General features: G+C 46.7%; 1 pseudogene; it reads left to right on the top strand.

Moving 5' to 3' along the window:
• Positions 1-23,252, top strand: part of LOC125522712 (uncharacterized) — a 30,212-nt pseudogene extending 6,960 nt beyond the window's left edge.
• The last annotated feature ends 1,614 nt before the right edge of the window (positions 23,253-24,866 follow it).

The raw sequence follows: 24,866 nt of genomic DNA, 5'->3' as shown, positions 1-24,866 counted from the left end.
AAAGCTCCCACTCACTTTCTTGTAAACGCAGGCTTCTCCATAAGTCTGCATAAACCCAAACACTTTGATCATCTCATCAAAGCGAATGTTCCAACTCCGAGATGCTTGCACCAGCCCATAAATCGAGCGTTGGAGCTTGCACACCTTGTCAGCATTCTTAGGATCGACAAAACCTTCCAGCTGCATCATATACAATTCTTCCTTAAGGAAACCATTATGGAATGCCGTTTTGACGTCCATTTGCCATATCTCATAATCATAGAATGCGACAATTGCTAACATGATTTGGACGGACTTCAGCTTCGCTACGGGTGAGAAAGTCTCATCATAGTCAACCCCTTGAACTTGTCGATAACCCTTAGCGACAAGCCTAGCTTTATAGATGGTCACATTACCATCCGCGTCTGTCTTCTTCTTAAAGATCCATTTATTTTCTATGGCTCGCCGATCATCGGGCAAGTCAGTCAAAGTCCATACTTGGTTTTCATACATGGATCCTATCTCGGATTTCATGGCTTCCAGCCATTTGTCGGAATCCGGGCTTGCCATCGCTTCTTCATAGTTCGAAGGTTCACCGTTGTCTAACAACATGATTTCCAAGACAGGGTTGCCGTACCACTCTGGTGCGGAGCGTGTCCTTGTGGACCTACGAAGTTCAGTAGCAACTTGATCTGAAGTTTCATGATCATCATCATTAACTTCCTCTCTAGTCGGTGCAGGCACCTCAGGAACATTTTCTTGAGTTGCGCCACTTTCCGGTTCAAGAGGTAATACTTCATCAAGTTCTACTTTCCTCCCACTTACTTCTTTCGAGAGAAACTCTTTCTCTAGAAAGGATCCATTCTTGGCAACAAAGATCTTGCCTTCGGATCTGAGGTAGAAGGTATACCCAATAGTTTCTTTAGGGTATCCTATGAAGACGCATTTTTCCGACTTGGGTTCGAGCTTTTCAGGTTGTAGTTTCCTGACATAAGCATCGCATCCCCAAACTTTTAGAAACGACAGCTTAGGTTTCTTCCCAAACCATAATTCATACGGTGTTGTCTCAACGGATTTCGATGGAGCCCTATTTAAAGTGAATGCGGCAGTCTAGCATAGCCCCAAAATGATAGCGGTAAATCGGTAAGAGACATCATAGATCGCACCATATCTAATAGAGTGCGATTACGACGTTCGGACACACCATTACGCTGAGGTGTTCCAGGCGGCGTGAGTTGTGAAACTATTCCACATTTTCTTAAGTGTGTGCCAAATTCGTGACTCAAGTATTCTCCCCCACGATCTGATCGCAAGAACTTGATTTTTCTGTCACGTTGATTCTCAACCTCACTCTGAAATTCCTTGAACTTTTCAAAGGTCTCAGACCTATGTTTCATTAAGTAGACATACCCATATCTACTCAAGTCATCAGTGAGGGTGAGAACATAACGATAGCCACCGCGAGCCTCAACGCTCATTGGACTGCACACATCAGTATGTATGATTTCCAATAAGTTGGTTGCTCGCTCCATTGTTCCTGAGAACGGAGTCTTGGTCATTTTACCCATGAGGCATGGTTCGCACGTGTCAGATGATTCATAATCAAGAGACTCTAAAAGTCCATCTGCATGGAGCTTCTTCATGCGTTTGACACCTATGTGACCAAGGCGGCAGTGCCACAAGTATGTGGGACTATCATTATCAACCTTACATCTTTTGGTATTCACACTATGAACATGTGTAGCATTACGCTCAAGATTCATTAAGAATAAACCATTCACCATCGGAGCATGACCATAAAACATATCTCTCATATAAATAGAATAACCATTATTCTCGGATTTAAATGAGTAGCCATCTCGTATTAAACGAGATCCTGATACAATGTTCATGCTCAAAGCTGGCACTAAATAACAATTATTGAGGTTTAAAACTAATCCCGTAGGTAAATGTAGAGGTAGCGTGCCGACGACGATCACATCGACCTTGGAACCATTCCCGACGCGCATCGTCACCTCGTCCTTCGCAAGTCTCCGCTTATTCCACAGCTCCTGCTTTGAGTTACAAATGTGAGCAACCGCACCGGTATCAAATACCCAGGAGCTACTACGAGTACTGGTAAGGTACACATAAATTATATGTATATCACATATACCTTTCGTGATGCCGGCCTTCTTGTCCGCTAAGTATTTGGGGTAGTTCCGCTTCCAGTGACCACTTCCCTTGCAATAAAAACACTCAGTCTCGGACTTGGGTCCATTCTTTGGCTTCTTCCCGGCAGCTTGCTTACCGGGCGCGGCAACTCCCTTGCCGTCCTTCTTGAAGTTCTTCTTACCCTTGCCTTTCTTTAACTTAGTGGTTTTATTCACCATCAACACTTGATGTTCCTTTTTGACTTCTACCTCTGCTGATTTCAGCATTGCAAATACTTCAGGAATGGTCTTTTCCATCCCCTGCATATTGAAGTTCATCACAAAGCTCTTGTAGCTTGGTGGAAGCGACTGGAGGATTCTGTCAATGACCGCGTCATCCGGGAGTTTAACTCCTAGCTGAGTCAAGCGGTTATGTAACCCAGACATTGTGAGTATGTGCTCACTGACAGAACTATTTTCCTCCATCTTACAGCTGAAGAACTTGTTGGAGACTTCATATCTCTCGACCCGGGCATGAGCTTGAAAAACCATTTTCAGCTCTTCGAACATCTCATATGCTCCGTGTCACTCAAAACGCTTTTGGAGCCCCGGTTCTAAGCTGTAAAGCATGCCGCACTGAACGAGGGAGTAATCATCAGCACGTGTCTGCCAAGCGTTCATAACGTCTTGTTCTGCAGGGAGAGCAGGTGCTTCACCTAGTGGTGCTTGTAGGACATAATCTTTCTTGGCAGCTATGAGGATGATCCTCAGGTTCCGGACCCAGTCCGTATAGTTGCTGCCATCGTCTTTCAGCTTGGTTTTCTCTAGGAACGCGTTGAAGTTGAGGACAATGTTGGCCATTTGATCTACAAGACATGTTGTAAAGATTTTAGACTAAGTTCATGATAATTAAGTTCATCTAATCAAATTATTCAATGAACTCCCACTCAGATAGACATCCCTCCAGTCATCTAAGTATAACATGATCCGAGTTAACTAGGCCGTGTCCGATCATCACGTGAGACGGACTAGTCAACATCGGTGAACATCTTCATGTTGATCGTATCTTCGATACGACTCATGCTCGACCTTTCGGTCTTCTGTGTTCCGAGGCCATGTCTGTACATGCTAGGCTCGTCAAGTCAACCTAAGTGTTTGCATGTGTAAATCTGTCTTACGCCCGTTGTATGTGAACGTTGGAATCTATCACACCCGATCATCACGTGGTGCTTCGAAACAACGAACTGTCGCAACAGCGCACAGTTAGGGGAAACACTTTCTTGAAATTATTATGAGGGATCATCTTATTTACTACCGTCGTTCTAAGTAAACAAGATGCAAAAACATGATAAACATCTCATGCAATCAAATAATAGTGACATGATATGGCCAATATCATATAGCTCCTGTGATCTCCATCTTGGGGCTCCATGATCATCTTGTCACCGGCATGACACCATGATCTCCATCATCATGATCTCCATCATCGTGTCTCCATGAAGTTGCTCGCCAACTATTACTTCTACTACTATGGCTAACACGTTTAGCAATAAAGTAAAGTAATTTACATGGCGATTCTCAATGACACGCAGGTCATACAAAAATAAAGAAAACTCCTATGGCTCCTGCCGGTTGTCATACTCATCGACATGCAAGTCGTGATTCCTATTACAAGAACATGATCTCATACATCACATATATCATTCATCATTCATCACAACTTTGGCCATATCACATCACAAAACACTTGCTGCAAAAACAAGTTAGACGTCCTCTAATTGTTTTGCAAGTTTTACGTGGCTGCAAGAGGGTTCTAGCAAGAACGTTTCCTTACCTACGTTAAAGCCACAACGTGATTTGTCAACTTCTATTTACCCTTCATAAGGACCCTTTTCGTCAAATCCGCTCCAACTAAAGTGGGAGAGACAGACACCCGCCAGCCACTTTATGCAACTAGTGCATGTCAGTCGGTGGAACCGGTCTCACGTAAGCGTACGTGTAAGGTTGGTCCGGGCCGCTTCATCCCACAATACCGCTGAATAAAAATAAGACTAGTAGCGGCAAGAAAGTTGACAACATCTACGCCCACAACAAATTGTGTTCTACTCGTGCAAAGAGAACTACGCATAGACCTAGCTCATGATGCCACTGTTGGGGAACGTTGCAGAAAACAAAAAATTTCCTACGTTTTCACCAAGATCCATCTATGAGTTCATCTAGCAACGAGTGATCGGATTCATCTACATACCTTTGTAGATCGCGAGCGGAAGCGTTCAAAGAACGGGGATGAGGGAGTCGTACTCGTCGTGATCCAAATCACCGGAGATCCTAGCGCCAAACGGACGGCACCTCCGCGTTCAAAACACGTACGGTCAGCGTGACGTCTCCTCCTTCTTGATCCAGCAAGGGGGAAGGAGAGGTTGATGAAGATCCAGCAGCACGACGCGTGGTGGTGGATGCAGCAGTCACCGCAGCAGGGCTTCGCCGAGCTTCTGCAAGAGGGAGAGGTGTAGCAGGGGAGAGGGAGGCGCGAAGGCTTGAGGTGGTGCTGCCCTCCCTCCCCCTCCTTTATATAGGCCCCCTAGGGGGGTGCTCCGGCCCTAGGAGATGGGATCTCCTAGGGGGGCGGCGACCAAGGGGGTGGAGTAGCCCCCAAGGCAAGTGGAGGCGCCCCCTCCCCTAGGGTTCCCAACCCTAGGCGCATGGGGGGGCCAAGGGGGGGGGCGCACCAGCCCACTATGGGCTGGTTCCCCTCCCCACTTCAGCCCATGGGGCCCTCCGGGATGGGTGGCCCCACCCGGTGGACCCCCGGGACCCATCCGGTGGTCCCGGTACAATACCGGTGACCCCGAAACTTTCCCGATGGCCGAAACTGCACTTCCTATATATAATTCTTCACCTCTGGACCATTCCGGAACTCCTCGTGACGTCCAGGATCTCATCCGGGACTCCGAACAACTTTCGGGTTACTGCATACTCATATCTCTACAACCCTAGCGTCACCGAACCTTAAGTGTGTAGACCCTACGGGTTCGGGAGACATGTAGACACGACTGAGACGATTCTCCGGTCAATAACCAACAACGGGATCTGGATACCCATGTTGGCTCCCACATGCTCCTCGATGATCTCATCGAATGAACCACGATGTCGAGGATTCAAGCAACCCCGTATACAATTCCCTTTGTCAATCGGTACGTTACTTGCCCGGGATTCGATCGTCGGTATCCCAATACCTCGTTCAATCTCGTTACCGGCAAGTCACTTTAATCGTACCGCAATGCATGATCCCATGACCAGACACTTGGTCACTTTGAGCTCATTATGATGATGCATTACCGAGTGGGCCCAGAGATACCTCTCCGTCATATGGAGTGACAAATCCCAGTCTTGATCCGTGTCAACCCAACAGACACTTTCGGAGATACCCGTAGTATACCTTTATAGTCACCCAGTTACGTTGTGACGTTTGGTACACCCAAAGCACTCCTACGGTATCCGGGAGTTACATGATCTCATGGTCTAAGGAAAACATACTTGACATTGGAAAAACTCTAGCAAACGAACTATACGATCTTGTGCTATGTTTAGGATTGGGTCTTGTCCATCACATCATTCTCCTAATGATGTGATCTCGTCATCAATGACATCCAATGTCCATAGTCAGGAAACCATGACTATCTGTTGATCAACGAGCTAGTCAACTAGAGGCTTACTAGGGACATGTTGGTGTCTATGTATTCACACATGTATTACGATTTCCGGATAACACAATTATAGCATGAATAAAAGACAATCATCATGAACAAGGAAATATAATAATAATCCTTTTATTATTGCCTCTAGGGCATATTTCCAACAGCTGGTGCGCCCCCCTTGGGCCTCCCCCTGCGCCTAGGGTTGGAAACCCTAGGGGTGGGAGGCGCCATCCTTGCCTTGGGGGGCAAGGCATCCCCTTGGCCGCCGCCCCCCTGGGAGATTGGATCTCCTAGGGCCGGCGCCCCCTCTAGGCACCCTATATATAGTGGGGGGGAGGGAGGGCAGCCGCGCCCAAGCCTCTGGCCTCTCCCTCTCCCTCCCGTGACACTCCTCCGTCTCCCTGCGCTTGGCGAAGCCCTACCGGGATCACTGTTGCTTCCACCACCACGCCGTCGTGCTGCTGGATCTTCATCAACCTCTCCTTCCCCCTTGCTGGATCAAGTTGGAGGAGACGTCTTCCCAATCGTACGTGTGTTGAACACGGAGGTGCCATCCGTTCGGCACTTGGTCATCGGTGATTTGGATCACGTCGAGTATGACTCCATCAACCCCGTTCTCTTGAACGCTTCCGTGTGCGATCTACAAGGGTATGTAGATGCACTCCTATCTCCCTCATTGCTAGATGAATCCATAGATTGATCTTGGTGATGCGTAGAAAATTTTAAAATTCTGCTACGTTCCCCAACAGTGGCATCATGAGCCAGGTTTATGCGTAGTTACTATGCACGAGTAGAACACAAAGCAGTTGTGGGCGTCGATATTGTCAATTTGCTTGCCGCTACTAGTATTATCTTGATTCGGCGGCATCATGGGATGAAGCGGCCCGGACCAACCTTACACGTACGCTTACATGAGACCGGTTCCATCGACTGACATGCACTAGTTGCATAAGGTGGCTGGCGGGTGTCTGTCTCTCCCACTTTAGTCGGATCGGATTCGATGAACAGGGTCCTTATGAAGGGTAAATAGAAATTGGCAATTCACGTTGTGGTTTTGGTGTAGGTAAGAATCGTTCTTGCTAGAAACCTATAGCAGCCACGTAAAAACTTGCAACAACAATTAGAGGACGTCTAACTTGTTTTTGCAGCAAGTGTTTTGTGATGTGATATGACCAAAGGATGTGATGAATGATATATGTGATGTATGAGATGATCATGTTCTTGTAATAGGAATCACGACTTGCATGTCGATGAGTATGACAACTGGCAGGAGCCATAGGAGTTGTCTTTATTTATTTATGACCTGCGTGTCAACATAAACGTCATGTAATTACTTTAATTTATTGCTAAAGCGTTAGCCATAGTAGTAGAAGTAATAGATGATGAGACAACTTCAAGAAGACACGATGATGGAGATCATGATGATGGAGATCATGGTGTCATGCCGGTGACAACGATGATCATGGAGCCCCGAAGATGGAGATCAAAAGGAGCAAATGATATTGGCCATATCATGTCACTATTTGATTGCATGTGATGTTTATCATATTTTACATCTTATTTGCTTAGAACGACGGTAGCTTAAATAAGATGATCCCTCGTAATAATTTCAAGAAAGTGTACCCCCTAACTATGCACCGTTGCGAAGGTTCGTTGTTTCGAAGCACCACGTGATCGGATGGATCTACATACCTTTGTAGATCGGATGGATCTACATACCTTTGTAGATCGCGAGCGGAAGCGTTCAAAGAACGGGGATGAGGGAGTCGTACTCGTCGTGATCCAAATCACCGGAGATCCTAGCGCCAAACGGATGGCACCTCCGCGTTCAACACACGTACGGTCAGCGTGACGTCTCCTCCTTCTTGATCCAGCAATGGGGAAGGAGAGGTTGATGAAGATCCAGCAGCACGACGGCGTGGTGGTGGATGCAGCAGTCACCGCAGCAGGGCTTCGCCGAGCTTCTGCGAGAGGGAGAGGTGTAGCAGGGGAGAGGGAGGCGCCAAGGCTTGAGGTGGTGCTGCCCTCCCTCCCCCCTCCTTTATATAGGCCCCCTAGGGGGGTGCGCCGGCCCTAGGAGATGGGATCTCCTAGGGGGGGCGGCGGCCAAGGGGGTGGAGTAGCCCCCAAGGCAAGTGGAGGCGCCCCTCCCCTAGGGTTCCCAACCCTAGGCGCATGGGGGGCCCAAGGGGGGGGCGCACCAGCCCACTATGGGCTGGTTCCCCTCCCCACTTCAGCCCATGGGGCCCTCCGGGATGGGTGGCCCCACCCGGTGGACCCCCGGGACCCATCCGGTGGTCCCCGTACAATACCGGTGACCCCAAAACTTTCCCGATGGCCGAAACTGCACTTCATATATATAATTATTCACCTCCGGACCATTTCGGAACTCCTCGTGACGTCCGGGATCTCATCCGGGACTCCGAACAACTTCCGGGTTACTGCATACTCATATCTCTACAACCCTAGCGTCACCGAACCTTAAGTGTGTAGACCCTACGGGTTCGGGAGACATGTAGACATGACCGAGACGACTCTCCGGTCAATAACCAACAGCGGGATCTGGATACCCATGTTGGCTCCCACATGCTCCTCGATGATCTCATCGGATGAACCACGATGTCGAGGATTCAAGCAACCCCGTATACAATTCCCTTTGTCAATCGGTACGTTACTTGCCCGAGATTCGATCGTCGGTATCCCAATACCTCGTTCAATCTCGTTACCGGCAAGTCACTTTACTCGTACCGTAATGCATGATCCCGTGACCAGACACTTGGTCACTTTGAGCTCATTGTGATGATGCATTACCGACTGGGCCCAGAGATACCTCTCCGTCATATGGAGTGACAAATCCCAATCTTGATCCGTGTCAACCCAACAGACACTTTCGGAGATACCCGTAGTATACCTTTATAGTCACCCAGTTACGTTGTGACGTTTGGTACACCCAAAGCACTCCTACGGTATGGTACACCCAAATCTGTGTCGAAGCTAGCGTCGACGTAACCCTTTACGACGAGCTCTTCGTCACCTCCATAAACGAGAAACATGTCCTTAGTCCTTTTCAGGTACTTCAGGATATTCTTGACCGCTGTCCAGTGTTCCTTGCCGGGATTACTTTGGTACCTTCCTACCAAACTTACGGCAAGGTTTACATCAGGTCTGGTACACAACATGGCATACATAATAGACCCTATGGCTGAGGCATAGGGGATGACACTCATCTCTTCTATATCTTCTGTCGTGGTCGGACATTGAGCTGAGCTCAATTTCACACCTTGCAACACAGGCAAGAACCCCTTCTTAGACCGATCCATATTGAACTTCTTCAATATCTTATCAAGGTATGTGCTTTGTGAAAGACCTATGAGGCATCTTGATCTATCTCTATAGATCTTGATGCCTAATATATAAGCAGCTTCTCCAAGGTCCTTCATTGAAAAACTCTTATTCAAGTAGGCCTTAATGCTGTCCAAAAGTTCTATATCATTTCCCATCAAAAGTATGTCATCTACATATAATATGAGAAATGCTACAAAGCTCCCACTCACTTTCTTGTAAACGCAGGCTTCTCCATAAGTCTGCATAAACCCAAACACTTTGATCATCTCATCAAAGCGAATGTTCCAACTCCGAGATGCTTGCACCAGCCCATAAATCGAGCGTTGGAGCTTGCACACCTTGTCAGCATTCTTAGGATCGACAAAACCTTCCAGCTGCATCATATACAATTCTTCCTTAAGGAAACCATTATGGAATGCCGTTTTGACGTCCATTTGCCATATCTCATAATCATAGAATGCGACAATTGCTAACATGATTTGGACGGACTTCAGCTTCGCTACGGGTGAGAAAGTCTCATCATAGTCAACCCCTTGAACTTGTCGATAACCCTTAGCGACAAGCCTAGCTTTATAGATGGTCACATTACCATCCGCGTCTGTCTTCTTCTTAAAGATCCATTTATTTTCTATGGCTCGCCGATCATCGGGCAAGTCAGTCAAAGTCCATACTTGGTTTTCATACATGGATCCTATCTCGGATTTCATGGCTTCCAGCCATTTGTCGGAATCCGGGCTTGCCATCGCTTCTTCATAGTTCGAAGGTTCACCGTTGTCTAACAACATGATTTCCAAGACAGGGTTGCCGTACCACTCTGGTGCGGAGCGTGTCCTTGTGGACCTACGAAGTTCAGTAGCAACTTGATCTGAAGTTTCATGATCATCATCATTAACTTCCTCTCTAGTCGGTGCAGGCACCTCAGGAACATTTTCTTGAGTTGCGCCACTTTCCGGTTCAAGAGGTAATACTTCATCAAGTTCTACTTTCCTCCCACTTACTTCTTTCGAGAGAAACTCTTTCTCTAGAAAGGATCCATTCTTGGCAACAAAGATCTTGCCTTCGGATCTGAGGTAGAAGGTATACCCAATAGTTTCTTTAGGGTATCCTATGAAGACGCATTTTTCCGACTTGGGTTCGAGCTTTTCAGGTTGTAGTTTCCTGACATAAGCATCGCATCCCCAAACTTTTAGAAACGACAGCTTAGGTTTCTTCCCAAACCATAATTCATACGGTGTTGTCTCAACGGATTTCGATGGAGCCCTATTTAAAGTGAATGCGGCAGTCTAGCATAGCCCCAAAATGATAGCGGTAAATCGGTAAGAGACATCATAGATCGCACCATATCTAATAGAGTGCGATTACGACGTTCGGACACACCATTACGCTGAGGTGTTCCAGGCGGCGTGAGTTGTGAAACTATTCCACATTTTCTTAAGTGTGTGCCAAATTCGTGACTCAAGTATTCTCCCCCACGATCTGATCGCAAGAACTTGATTTTTCTGTCACGTTGATTCTCAACCTCACTCTGAAATTCCTTGAACTTTTCAAAGGTCTCAGACCTATGTTTCATTAAGTAGACATACCCATATCTACTCAAGTCATCAGTGAGGGTGAGAACATAACGATAGCCACCGCGAGCCTCAACGCTCATTGGACTGCACACATCAGTATGTATGATTTCCAATAAGTTGGTTGCTCGCTCCATTGTTCCTGAGAACGGAGTCTTGGTCATTTTACCCATGAGGCATGGTTCGCACGTGTCAGATGATTCATAATCAAGAGACTCTAAAAGTCCATCTGCATGGAGCTTCTTCATGCGTTTGACACCTATGTGACCAAGGCGGCAGTGCCACAAGTATGTGGGACTATCATTATCAACCTTACATCTTTTGGTATTCACACTATGAACATGTGTAGCATTACGCTCAAGATTCATTAAGAATAAACCATTCACCATCGGAGCATGACCATAAAACATATCTCTCATATAAATAGAATAACCATTATTCTCGGATTTAAATGAGTAGCCATCTCGTATTAAACGAGATCCTGATACAATGTTCATGCTCAAAGCTGGCACTAAATAACAATTATTGAGGTTTAAAACTAATCCCGTAGGTAAATGTAGAGGTAGCGTGCCGACGACGATCACATCGACCTTGGAACCATTCCCGACGCGCATCGTCACCTCGTCCTTCGCAAGTCTCCGCTTATTCCACAGCTCCTGCTTTGAGTTACAAATGTGAGCAACCGCACCGGTATCAAATACCCAGGAGCTACTACGAGTACTGGTAAGGTACACATAAATTATATGTATATCACATATACCTTTCGTGATGCCGGCCTTCTTGTCCGCTAAGTATTTGGGGTAGTTCCGCTTCCAGTGACCACTTCCCTTGCAATAAAAACACTCAGTCTCGGACTTGGGTCCATTCTTTGGCTTCTTCCCGGCAGCTTGCTTACCGGGCGCGGCAACTCCCTTGCCGTCCTTCTTGAAGTTCTTCTTACCCTTGCCTTTCTTTAACTTAGTGGTTTTATTCACCATCAACACTTGATGTTCCTTTTTGACTTCTACCTCTGCTGATTTCAGCATTGCAAATACTTCAGGAATGGTCTTTTCCATCCCCTGCATATTGAAGTTCATCACAAAGCTCTTGTAGCTTGGTGGAAGCGACTGGAGGATTCTGTCAATGACCGCGTCATCCGGGAGTTTAACTCCTAGCTGAGTCAAGCGGTTATGTAACCCAGACATTGTGAGTATGTGCTCACTGACAGAACTATTTTCCTCCATCTTACAGCTGAAGAACTTGTTGGAGACTTCATATCTCTCGACCCGGGCATGAGCTTGAAAAACCATTTTCAGCTCTTCGAACATCTCATATGCTCCGTGTCACTCAAAACGCTTTTGGAGCCCCGGTTCTAAGCTGTAAAGCATGCCGCACTGAACGAGGGAGTAATCATCAGCACGTGTCTGCCAAGCGTTCATAACGTCTTGTTCTGCAGGGAGAGCAGGTGCTTCACCTAGTGGTGCTTGTAGGACATAATCTTTCTTGGCAGCTATGAGGATGATCCTCAGGTTCCGGACCCAGTCCGTATAGTTGCTGCCATCGTCTTTCAGCTTGGTTTTCTCTAGGAACGCGTTGAAGTTGAGGACAATGTTGGCCATTTGATCTACAAGACATGTTGTAAAGATTTTAGACTAAGTTCATGATAATTAAGTTCATCTAATCAAATTATTCAATGAACTCCCACTCAGATAGACATCCCTCCAGTCATCTAAGTATAACATGATCCGAGTTAACTAGGCCGTGTCCGATCATCACGTGAGACGGACTAGTCAACATCGGTGAACATCTTCATGTTGATCGTATCTTCGATACGACTCATGCTCGACCTTTCGGTCTTCTGTGTTCCGAGGCCATGTCTGTACATGCTAGGCTCGTCAAGTCAACCTAAGTGTTTGCATGTGTAAATCTGTCTTACGCCCGTTGTATGTGAACGTTGGAATCTATCACACCCGATCATCACGTGGTGCTTCGAAACAACGAACTGTCGCAACAGCGCACAGTTAGGGGAAACACTTTCTTGAAATTATTATGAGGGATCATCTTATTTACTACCGTCGTTCTAAGTAAACAAGATGCAAAAACATGATAAACATCTCATGCAATCAAATAATAGTGACATGATATGGCCAATATCATATAGCTCCTGTGATCTCCATCTTGGGGCTCCATGATCATCTTGTCACCGGCATGACACCATGATCTCCATCATCATGATCTCCATCATCGTGTCTCCATGAAGTTGCTCGCCAACTATTACTTCTACTACTATGGCTAACACGTTTAGCAATAAAGTAAAGTAATTTACATGGCGATTCTCAATGACACGCAGGTCATACAAAAATAAAGAAAACTCCTATGGCTCCTGCCGGTTGTCATACTCATCGACATGCAAGTCGTGATTCCTATTACAAGAACATGATCTCATACATCACATATATCATTCATCATTCATCACAACTTTGGCCATATCACATCACAAAACACTTGCTGCAAAAACAAGTTAGACGTCCTCTAATTGTTTTGCAAGTTTTACGTGGCTGCAAGAGGGTTCTAGCAAGAACGTTTCCTTACCTACGTTAAAGCCACAACGTGATTTGTCAACTTCTATTTACCCTTCATAAGGACCCTTTTCGTCAAATCCGCTCCAACTAAAGTGGGAGAGACAGACACCCGCCAGCCACTTTATGCAACTAGTGCATGTCAGTCGGTGGAACCGGTCTCACGTAAGCGTACGTGTAAGGTTGGTCCGGGCCGCTTCATCCCACAATACCGCTGAATAAAAATAAGACTAGTAGCGGCAAGAAAGTTGACAACATCTACGCCCACAACAAATTGTGTTCTACTCGTGCAAAGAGAACTACGCATAGACCTAGCTCATGATGCCACTGTTGGGGAACGTTGCAGAAAACAAAAAATTTCCTACGTTTTCACCAAGATCCATCTATGAGTTCATCTAGCAACGAGTGATCGGATTCATCTACATACCTTTGTAGATCGCGAGCGGAAGCGTTCAAAGAACGGGGATGAGGGAGTCGTACTCGTCGTGATCCAAATCACCGGAGATCCTAGCGCCAAACGGACGGCACCTCCGCGTTCAAAACACGTACGGTCAGCGTGACGTCTCCTCCTTCTTGATCCAGCAAGGGGGAAGGAGAGGTTGATGAAGATCCAGCAGCACGACGCGTGGTGGTGGATGCAGCAGTCACCGCAGCAGGGCTTCGCCGAGCTTCTGCAAGAGGGAGAGGTGTAGCAGGGGAGAGGGAGGCGCGAAGGCTTGAGGTGGTGCTGCCCTCCCTCCCCCTCCTTTATATAGGCCCCCTAGGGGGGTGCTCCGGCCCTAGGAGATGGGATCTCCTAGGGGGGCGGCGACCAAGGGGGTGGAGTAGCCCCCAAGGCAAGTGGAGGCGCCCCCTCCCCTAGGGTTCCCAACCCTAGGCGCATGGGGGGGCCAAGGGGGGGGGGCGCACCAGCCCACTATGGGCTGGTTCCCCTCCCCACTTCAGCCCATGGGGCCCTCCGGGATGGGTGGCCCCACCCGGTGGACCCCCGGGACCCATCCGGTGGTCCCGGTACAATACCGGTGACCCCGAAACTTTCCCGATGGCCGAAACTGCACTTCCTATATATAATTCTTCACCTCTGGACCATTCCGGAACTCCTCGTGACGTCCAGGATCTCATCCGGGACTCCGAACAACTTTCGGGTTACTGCATACTCATATCTCTACAACCCTAGCGTCACCGAACCTTAAGTGTGTAGACCCTACGGGTTCGGGAGACATGTAGACACGACTGAGACGATTCTCCGGTCAATAACCAACAACGGGATCTGGATACCCATGTTGGCTCCCACATGCTCCTCGATGATCTCATCGAATGAACCACGATGTCGAGGATTCAAGCAACCCCGTATACAATTCCCTTTGTCAATCGGTACGTTACTTGCCCGGGATTCGATCGTCGGTATCCCAATACCTCGTTCAATCTCGTTACCGGCAAGTCACTTTAATCGTACCGCAATGCATGATCCCATGACCAGACACTTGGTCACTTTGAGCTCATTATGATGATGCATTACCGAGTGGGCCCAGAGATACCTCTCCGTCATATGGAGTGACAAATCCCAGTCTTGATCCGTGTCAACCCAACAGACACTTTCGGAGATACCCGTAGTATACCTTTATAGTCACCCAGTTACGTTGTGACGTTTGGTACACCCAAAGCACTCCTACGGTATCCGGGAGTTACATGATCTCATGGTCTAAGGAAAACATACTTGACATTGGAAAAACTCTAGCAAACGAACTATACGATCTTGTGCTATGTTTAGGATTGGGTCTTGTCCATCACATCATTCTCCTAATGATGTGATCTCGTCATCAATGACATCCAATGTCCATAGTCAGGAAACCATGACTATCTGTTGATCAACGAGCTAGTCAACTAGAGGCTTACTAGGGACATGTTGGTGTCTATGTATTCACACATGTATTACGATTTCCGGATAACACAATTATAGCATGAATAAAAGACAATCATCATGAACAAGGAAATATAATAATAATCCTTTTATTATTGCCTCTAGGGCATATTTCCAACAGCTGGTGCGCCCCCCTTGGGCCTCCCCCTGCGCCTAGGGTTGGAAACCCTAGGGGTGGGAGGCGCCATCCTTGCCTTGGGGGGCAAGGCATCCCCTTGGCCGCCGCCCCCCTGGGAGATTGGATCTCCTAGGGCCGGCGCCCCCCCTAGGCACCCTATATATAGTGGGGGGGAGGGAGGGCAGCCGCGCCCAAGCCTCTGGCCTCTCCCTCTCCCTCCCGTGACACTCCTCCGTCTCCCTGCGCTTGGCGAAGCCCTACCGGGATCACTGTTGCTTCCACCACCACGCCGTCGTGCTGCTGGATCTTCATCAACCTCTCCTTCCCCCTTGCTGGATCAAGTTGGAGGAGACGTCTTCCCAATCGTACGTGTGTTGAACACGGAGGTGCCATCCGTTCGGCACTTGGTCATCGGTGATTTGGATCACGTCGAGTATGACTCCATCAACCCCGTTCTCTTGAACGCTTCCGTGTGCGATCTACAAGGGTATGTAGATGCACTCCTATCTCCCTCATTGCTAGATGAATCCATAGATTGATCTTGGTGATGCGTAGAAAATTTTAAAATTCTGCTACGTTCCCCAACAGTGGCATCATGAGCCAGGTTTATGCGTAGTTACTATGCACGAGTAGAACACAAAGCAGTTGTGGGCGTCGATATTGTCAATTTGCTTGCCGCTACTAGTATTATCTTGATTCGGCGGCATCATGGGATGAAGCGGCCCGGACCAACCTTACACGTACGCTTACATGAGACCGGTTCCATCGACTGACATGCACTAGTTGCATAAGGTGGCTGGCGGGTGTCTGTCTCTCCCACTTTAGTCGGATCGGATTCGATGAACAGGGTCCTTATGAAGGGTAAATAGAAATTGGCAATTCACGTTGTGGTTTTGGTGTAGGTAAGAATCGTTCTTGCTAGAAACCTATAGCAGCCACGTAAAAACTTGCAACAACAATTAGAGGACGTCTAACTTGTTTTTGCAGCAAGTGTTTTGTGATGTGATATGACCAAAGGATGTGATGAATGATATATGTGATGTATGAGATGATCATGTTCTTGTAATAGGAATCACGACTTGCATGTCGATGAGTATGACAACTGGCAGGAGCCATAGGAGTTGTCTTTATTTATTTATGACCTGCGTGTCAACATAAACGTCATGTAATTACTTTAATTTATTGCTAAAGCGTTAGCCATAGTAGTAGAAGTAATAGATGATGAGACAACTTCAAGAAGACACGATGATGGAGATCATGATGATGGAGATCATGGTGTCATGCCGGTGACAACGATGATCATGGAGCCCCGAAGATGGAGATCAAAAGGAGCAAATGATATTGGCCATATCATGTCACTATTTGATTGCATGTGATGTTTATCATATTTTACATCTTATTTGCTTAGAACGACGGTAGCTTAAATAAGATGATCCCTCGTAATAATTTCAAGAAAGTGTACCCCCTAACTATGCACCGTTGCGAAGGTTCGTTGTTTCGAAGCACCACGTGATGATCGGGTGTGATAGATTCTAACGTTCGAATACAATGGGTGTAAGCCAGATTTACACACGCAATACACTTAGGTTGACTTGACGAGCCTAGCATGTACAGACATGGCCTCGGAACACGGAAGACTGAAAGGTCGAGCATGAGTCGTATAGAAGATACGATCAACATGAAGATGTTCACCGATGTCGGCTAGTCCGTCTCACGTGATGATCGGACACGGCCTAGTTAACTCGGATCATGTTGCACTTAGATGACTGGAGGGATGTCTATCTGAGTGGGAGTTCATTGAATAATTTGATTAGATGAACTTAATTATCATGAACTTAGTCTAAAATCTTTACAATATGTCTTGTAGATCAAATGGCCCACGTTGTCCTCAACTTCAACGCGTTCCTAGAGAAAACCAAGCTAAAAGACGATGGCATCAACTATACGGACTGGATCCGGAACCTGAGGATCATCCTCATAGCTGCCAAGAAAGATTATGTCCTAGAAGCACCGCTAGGTGACGCACCTATCCCACAGAACCAAGACGTTATGAACGCTTGGCAGTCACGTGCTGATGATTACTCCCTCGTTCAGTGCGGCATGCTTTACAGCTTAGAACCGGGGCTCCAAAAGCGTTTTGAGAGACACGGAGCATATGAGATGTTCGAAGAGCTGAAAATGGTTTTTCAAGCTCATGCCCGGGTCGAGAGATATGAAGTCTCTGACAAGTTCTTCAGCTGTAAGATGGAGGAAAATAGTTCTGTCAGTGAGCACATACTCACAATGTCTGGGTTACATAACCGCTTGACTCAACTGGGAGTTAATCTCCCGGATGACGCGGTCATTGACAGAATCCTTCAGTCGCTTCCACCGACCTACAAGAGCTTTGTGATGAACTTCAATATGCAGGGGATGGAAAAGACCATTCCTGAGGTGTATTCAATGCTGAAATCAGCAGAGGTGGAAATCAAAAACGAACATCAAGTGTTGATGGTGAATAAAACCACTAAGTTCAAGAAAGGCAAGGGTAAGAAGAACTTCAAGAAGGACGACAAGGGAGTTGCCGCGCCCGGTAAGCAAGCTGCCGGGAAGAAGCCAAAGAATGGACCCAAGCCCGAGACTGAGTGTTTTTATTGCAAGGAAAGTGGTCACTGCAAGCGGAACTGCCCCAAATACTTAGCGGACAAGAAGGCCGGCAACACTAAAGGTATATGTGATATACATGTAATTGATGTGTACCTTACCAGTACTCGTAGTAGCTCCTGGGTATTTGATACCGGTGCGGTTGCTCACATTTGTAACTCAAAGTAGGAGCTGCGGAATACACGGAGACTGGCGAAGGACGAGGTGACGATGCGTGTCGGGAATGGTTCCAAGGTCGATGTGATCGCCGTCGGCACGCTGCCTCTACATTTACCTACGGGATTAGTTTTAAACCTCAATAATTGTTATTTAGTGCCAGCTTTGAGCATGAACATTGTATCAGGATCTCGTTTAATTCGAGATGGCTACTCATTTAAATCCGAGAATAATGGTTGTTCTATTTATATGAGAGATATGTTTTATGGTCATGCTCCGATGGTGAATGGTTTATTCTTAATGAATCTTGAGCGTAATGCTACACATGTTCATAGTGTGAATACCAAAAGATGTAAGGTTGATAATGATAGTCCCACATACTTGTGGCACTGCCGCCTTGGTCACATAGGTGTCAAACGCATGAAGAAGCTCCATGCAGATGGACTTTTAGAGTCTCTTGATTACGAATCATTTGACATGTGCGAACCATGCCTCATGGGTAAAATGACCAAGACTCCATTCTCAGGAACAATGGAGCGAGCAACCAACTTATTGGAAATCATACATACTGATGTGTGCGGTCCAATGAGTCTTGAGGCTCGCGGTGGCTATCATTATGTTCTCACCCTCACTGATGACTTGAGTAGATATGGGTATGTCTACTTAATGAAACACAAGTCTGAGACCTTTGAAAAGTTCAAGGAATTTCAGAGTGAGGTTGAGAATCAATGTGACAGAAAAATCAAGTTCTTGCGATCAGATCATGGGGGAGAATACTTGAGTCATGAATTTGGCACACACTTAAGAAAATGTGGAATAGTTTCACAACTCACGCCGCCTGGAACACCTCAGCGTAATGGTGTGTCCGAATGTCGTAATCGCACTCTATTGGATATGGTGCGATCTATGATGCCTCTTACCGATTTACCGCTGTCATTTTGGGGCTATGCTTTAGAGACTGCCGCATTCACTTTAAATAGGGCTCCGTCGAAATCCGTTGAGACGACACCGTATGAATTATGGTTTGGGGAGAAACCTAAGCTGTTGTTTCTAAAAGTTTGGGGATGCGATGCTTATGTCAACAAACTTCAACCTGAAAAGCTCGAACCCAAGTCGGAAAAATGCGCCTTCATAGGATACCCTAAAGAAACTGTTGGGTATACCTTCTACCACAGATCCGAAGGCAAGATCTTTGTTGCCAATAATGGGTCCTTTCTAGAGAAAGAGTTTCTCTCGAAAGAAATAAGTGGGAGGAAAGTAGAACTTGATGAAGTATTACCTCTTGAACCGGTAAGTGGCGCAGCTCAAGAAAATGTTCCTGAGATGCCTACACCGACTAGAGAGGAAGTTAATGATGATGATCATGAAACTTCAGATCAAGTTACTACTGAACTTCGTAGGTCCACGAGGACACGTTCCGCACCAGAGTGGTACGGCAACCCTGTCTTGGAAATCATGTTGTTAGACAACGGTGAACCTTCGAACTATGAAGAAGCGATGGCGGGCCTGGATTCCGACAAATGGCTGGAAGCCATGAAATCCGAGATAGGATCCATGTATGAAAATGAAGTATGGACTTTGACTGACTTGCCCACTGATCGGCGAGCCATAGAAAATAAATGAATCTTTAAGAAGAAGACATACGCGGATGGTAATGTGACCATCTATAAAGCTCGGCTTGTCGCTAAGGGTTATCGACAAGTTCAAGGGGTTGACTACGATGAGACTTTCTCACCCGTAGCGAAGCTAAGGTCCGTCCGAATCATGTTAGCAATTGCCGCATTCTATGATTATGAGATATGGCAAATGGATGTCAAAACTTCATTCCTTAATGGTTTCCTTAAGGAAGAATTGTATATGATGCAGCCGGAAGGTTTTGTCGATCCTAAGAATGCTGACAAGGTGTGCAAGCTCCAACGCTCGATTTATGGGCTGGTGCAAGCATCTCGGAGTTGGAACATTCGTTTTGATGAGATGATCAAAGCGTTTGGGTTTACGCAGACTTATGGAGAAGCCTGCATTTACAAGAAAGTGAGTGGGAGCTTTGTAGCATTTCTCATATTGTATGTGGATGACATACTGTTGATGGGAAATGATATATAATTCTTGGAAAGCATAAAGGCCTACTTGAACAAGTGTTTTTCAATGAAGGACCTTGGAGAACCTGCTTATATATTAGGCATCAAGATCTATAGAGATAGATCGAGACGCCTCATTGGTCTTTCGCAGAGTACGTACCTTGACAAGATATTGAAGAAGTTCAAAATGGATCAGTCAAAGAAGGGGTTCTTTCCTGTATTGCAAGGTATGAGATTGAGCACGGCTCAATGCCCGACCACGGCAGAAGATAGAGAAAAGATGAGTGTCGTCCCCTATGCCTCGGCCATAGGGTCTATCATGTATGCTATGCTGTGTACCAGACCTGATGTAAACCTTGCCGTAAGTTTGGTAGGAAGGTACCAAAGTAATCCCGGCATGGAACACCGGACAGCGGTCAAGAATATCCTGAAGTACCTGAAAAGGACTAGGGACATGTTTCTCGTGTATGGAGGTGACGAAGAGCTCATCGTAAAGGGTTATGTCGATGCTAGCTTCGACACAGATCTGGATGACTCTAAGTCACAAACCGGATACGTGTATATTTTGAATGGTGGGGCAGTAAGCTGGTGCAGTTGCAAGCAAAGCGTTGTGGCGGGATCTACATGTGAAGCGGAGTACATGGCAGCCTCGGAGGCAACACAAGAAGCAGTCTGGGTGAAGGAGTTCATTACCGACCTAGGTGTCATACCCAATGCGTCGGGCCCGATGACTCTCTTCTGTGACAACACTGGAGCTATTGCCCTTGCTAAGGAGCCCAAGTTTCACAGGAAGACCAGGCATATCAAGCGTCACTTCAACTCCATTCGTGAAAGTGTTCAAAATGGAGACATAGAGATTTGTAAAGTACATACAGACCTGAATGTGGCAGATCCGTTGACTAAACCTCTCCCTAGAGCAAAACATGATCAACACCAGAACTGCATGGGTGTTCGATTCATCACAATGTAACTAGAATATTGACTCTAGTGCAAGTGGGAGACTGTTGGAAATATGCCCTAGAGGCAATAATAAAATGGTTATTATTATATTTCTTTGTTTATGATAATTGTCTATTGGTCATGCTATAATTGTGTTATCCGGAAATCGTAATACATGTGTGAATACATAGAGCACAACACGTCCCTAGTGAGCCTCTAGTTGACTAGCTCGTTGATCAAAAGATAGTCATGGTTTCCTAACTATGGACATTGGATGTCATTGATAACGGGATCACATGATTAGGAGAATGATGTGATGGACAAGACCCAATCCTAAGCTGAGCTCAAAGATCGTGTAGTTCATTTGCTGTAGCTTTTCTAAATGTCAAGTATCATTTCCTTAGACCATGAGATTGTGCAACTCCCGGATACCGTAGGAGTGCCTTGGGTGTGCCAAACGTCACAACGTAACTGGGTGACTATAAAGGTACATTACAGGTATCTCCGAAAGTGTCTGTTGGGTTGGCACGAATCGAGACTGGGATTTGTCACTCCGTATGACGGAGCGGTATCTCTGGGCCCGCTCGGTAATGCATCATCATAATGAGCTCAATGTGACCAAGTGGTTGATCACGGGATCATGCATTACGGCACGAGTAAAGTGACTTGCCGGTAACGAGATTGAACTAGGTATTGGGATACCGACGATCGAGTCTCGGGCAAGTAACGTACCGATTGACAAAGGGAATTGTATACGGATTGATTGAATCCTCGACATCATGGTTCATCCGATGAGATCATCGTGGAGCATGTGGGAGCCAACATGGGTATCCAGATATCGCTGTTGGTTATTGACCGGAGAGGCGTCTCGGTCATGTCTGCATGTCTCCCGAACCCGTAGGGTCTACACACTTAAGGTTCGCTGACGCTAGGGTTGTAGAGATATTAGCATATGGTAACCCAAAAGTTGTTCGGAGTCCCGGATGAGATCCCGGACGTCACGAGGAGTTCCGGAATGGTCCGGAGGTGAAGATTTATATATAGGAAGTCAAGTTTCGGCCATCGGGAAAGTTTCGGGGGTAATCGGTATTGTACCGGGACCACCGGAAGGGTCCCGGGGGTCCACCGGGTGGGGCCAGCTATCCCGAAGGGCCCCATGGGCTGAAGTGGGAGGGGAACCAGCCCCTAGTGGGCTGGTGCGCCCCCCTTGGGCCTCCCCCTGCGCCTAGGGTTGGAAACCCTAGGGGTGGGGGGCGCCACCCTTGCCTTGGGGGGCAAGGCACCCCCTTGGCTGCCGCCCCCCTAGGAGATTGGATCTCCTAGGGCCGGCGCCCCCCCTAGGCACCCTATATATAGTGGGGGGGGAGGGAGGGCAGCCGCGCCCAAGCCCCTGGCCTCTCCCTCTCCCTCCCGTGACACTCCTCCGTCTCCCTGCGCTTGGCGAAGCCCTGCCGAGATCACCGTTGCTTCCACCACCACGCCGTCGTGCTGCTGGATCTTCATCAACCTCTCCTTCCCCCTCGCTGGATCAAGTTGGAGGAGACGTCTTCCCAACCGTACGTGTGTTGAACGTGGAGGTGCCGTCCGTTCGGCACTTGGTCATCGGTGATTTGGATCACGTCGAGTACGACTCCATCAACCCCGTTCTCTTGAACGCTTCCGCGCGCGATCTACAAGGGTATGTAGATGCACTCCTATCTCCCTCGTTGCTAGATGAATCCATAGATTGATCTTGGTGATGCGTAGAAAATATTAAAATTCTGCTACGTTCCCCATCACTATATGTGTCATTGACAACGTTGCTTGTGGAGAGTAATAAGGATTTATCTAGCTCATGTATGTCTGAGCCTGAGACGGAGAGGACAACGGTCGTGGCTCCATTGATGATAGTGGTTGCGACACAGAGCCGTATGAATGGACAGCAGGTAAGCCAAGCACTCCCTGGGAATCGCCGTGATTCCGGAATCGGTGGCGGGTCCCTGCCCCTACCACCCATGAAGCTGACAACGATCACGTGGCCTCGTGTGGCGGCTGTGGAGGAGAGGGAGGCAGGCAGGGGGAGACTTGTAAGCGTGAACTCGCACGGAGGAGGAAGGAGACGCCTCAGGTGGACATGATGAGGATGGCCATGCCTCCATCGCTGGCGGCGGACATGACGTGCAGCTGCAGGACTAGACATCAGACAGGCGGAGTCGTTTCTAGGAGTTGCTTGCTTTGGTGGTGCTCTTGGGTTTACGATTTCAATATAATCCTATGACGGAGTGGAAGGTTAATGTTATTTCTCTGATATCACAATGTATCTTCTTGGCTCAAGTATTGAGAAAGTAGCATTGTCGCAGATGTATTTACTTAGTTTGATAAGATGGTGAAAATATCTGTAATTCAGACATGATAGAGAGTCAAATTTAAAAGTAGCTTTTATAGTCATAGCTAGCTTACTTTGGTTTACTTGGTCCATGTAGAGCTAGAATCTCGGAGCTACACTTTCAACCGGCTTGCTTTAAAAATCAAGTAAAACGAAAAGAAGAGAGGTTTCAATTGTAGCAAGAGTTTAGTAGTGCTACAGATCCGTGGAGCGGGCAAGAATTATTGGTCAACCTTATAGCTTCTATTTGTCATCTAGATGTTGTACATCAGGTACAGATCTGTTTAAGAAGGATTGTTGTACATCAGGTACAACCTCTTATAGCTTCTATTTGTCATCCAGATGTTTAAGATGTTTGGTCTGATGATCTCCCTTCACATTTGCTTGTTTAAACAAACAGGAATTAAAGTTTACGGAATGCGAGAAAAATAAATGCATAACTGGATCTGTGATTCGGTGATTTTTTGAATGTGAAGGTGCATTCTTACAAATTTTCTGCTCATGTTAGTTTAGCCCTTGGCTGCATTATACAGACAACATATTTAGATACTTTTGATTATAAAGATCTCTGACATGATCATATTGTTATTTTCAGCTTTTGGATTTGCATATAATGCTGACACCACATGGACTCTGAAGGAAGTTGTGCTAAGTTCTAAGCTTTCCCTACTTTCTAGCTTGTGTGTTTCATTGATGGAGGAGGTATAAATCTGTTCCTTAAAGCGAGCAAATCAAAACAAAAGCGCAGGAGGTATCCGACAACACTGACGACCGCTACGCCATTCCACTTAGACCTGAAGGCAACATCAAAGGGTGCCACCAACAGCAGAGGTCGAATGTTTCACCATCAAGTGCAGACTTATCGTTCAGCTACAGTCACTTGATCATCGTCACAGACACCGCCACACTAAGAATTGTGAAGCTGCTCTACTTTCAGGTACAAAATTGGACATCATGTGAGGTGTTATGCTCAACCCCAACCAGTTCAAAGGCAACACTGGTGGTGGTCCTCTGAGTATGCAAATGACATCGAGTGGGCACTACAATAATACATGCTAATAGGTGCAGTTTCATCTCAAGCAGACGAGCACTGTAATAGTAGATGCTACTCTCAGCGACTACTAACGTGAAGTTTCACTCAAGCTCTCGCATATACTAAAGAGGTACTGTCGATAAGTATCACCATTTAGTTTTTTTACAGTCTGTAGATTTATTTATATGAACAATATTGATCTCAAGGATAACACTATAGATTCCTCTATTCCTTCTGCTAATGTGACTGTAGCAACAGTCACTTCCATTCAAACTTTTTTAGGGAAACTAAAACATGCATTTTGCTCACCTGAACATTAAGTTAAGGAATGCA

Source organism: Triticum urartu, chromosome 7A (assembly GCF_056163025.1).
Source record: "Triticum urartu cultivar PI428250 chromosome 7A, HENAU_Tu73, whole genome shotgun sequence".
NCBI lineage: Eukaryota > Viridiplantae > Streptophyta > Magnoliopsida > Poales > Poaceae > Triticum > Triticum urartu.
The sequence above is the reverse complement of the archived record's forward strand: the minus strand, read 5'-3'. Positions and strand labels throughout refer to the sequence as shown.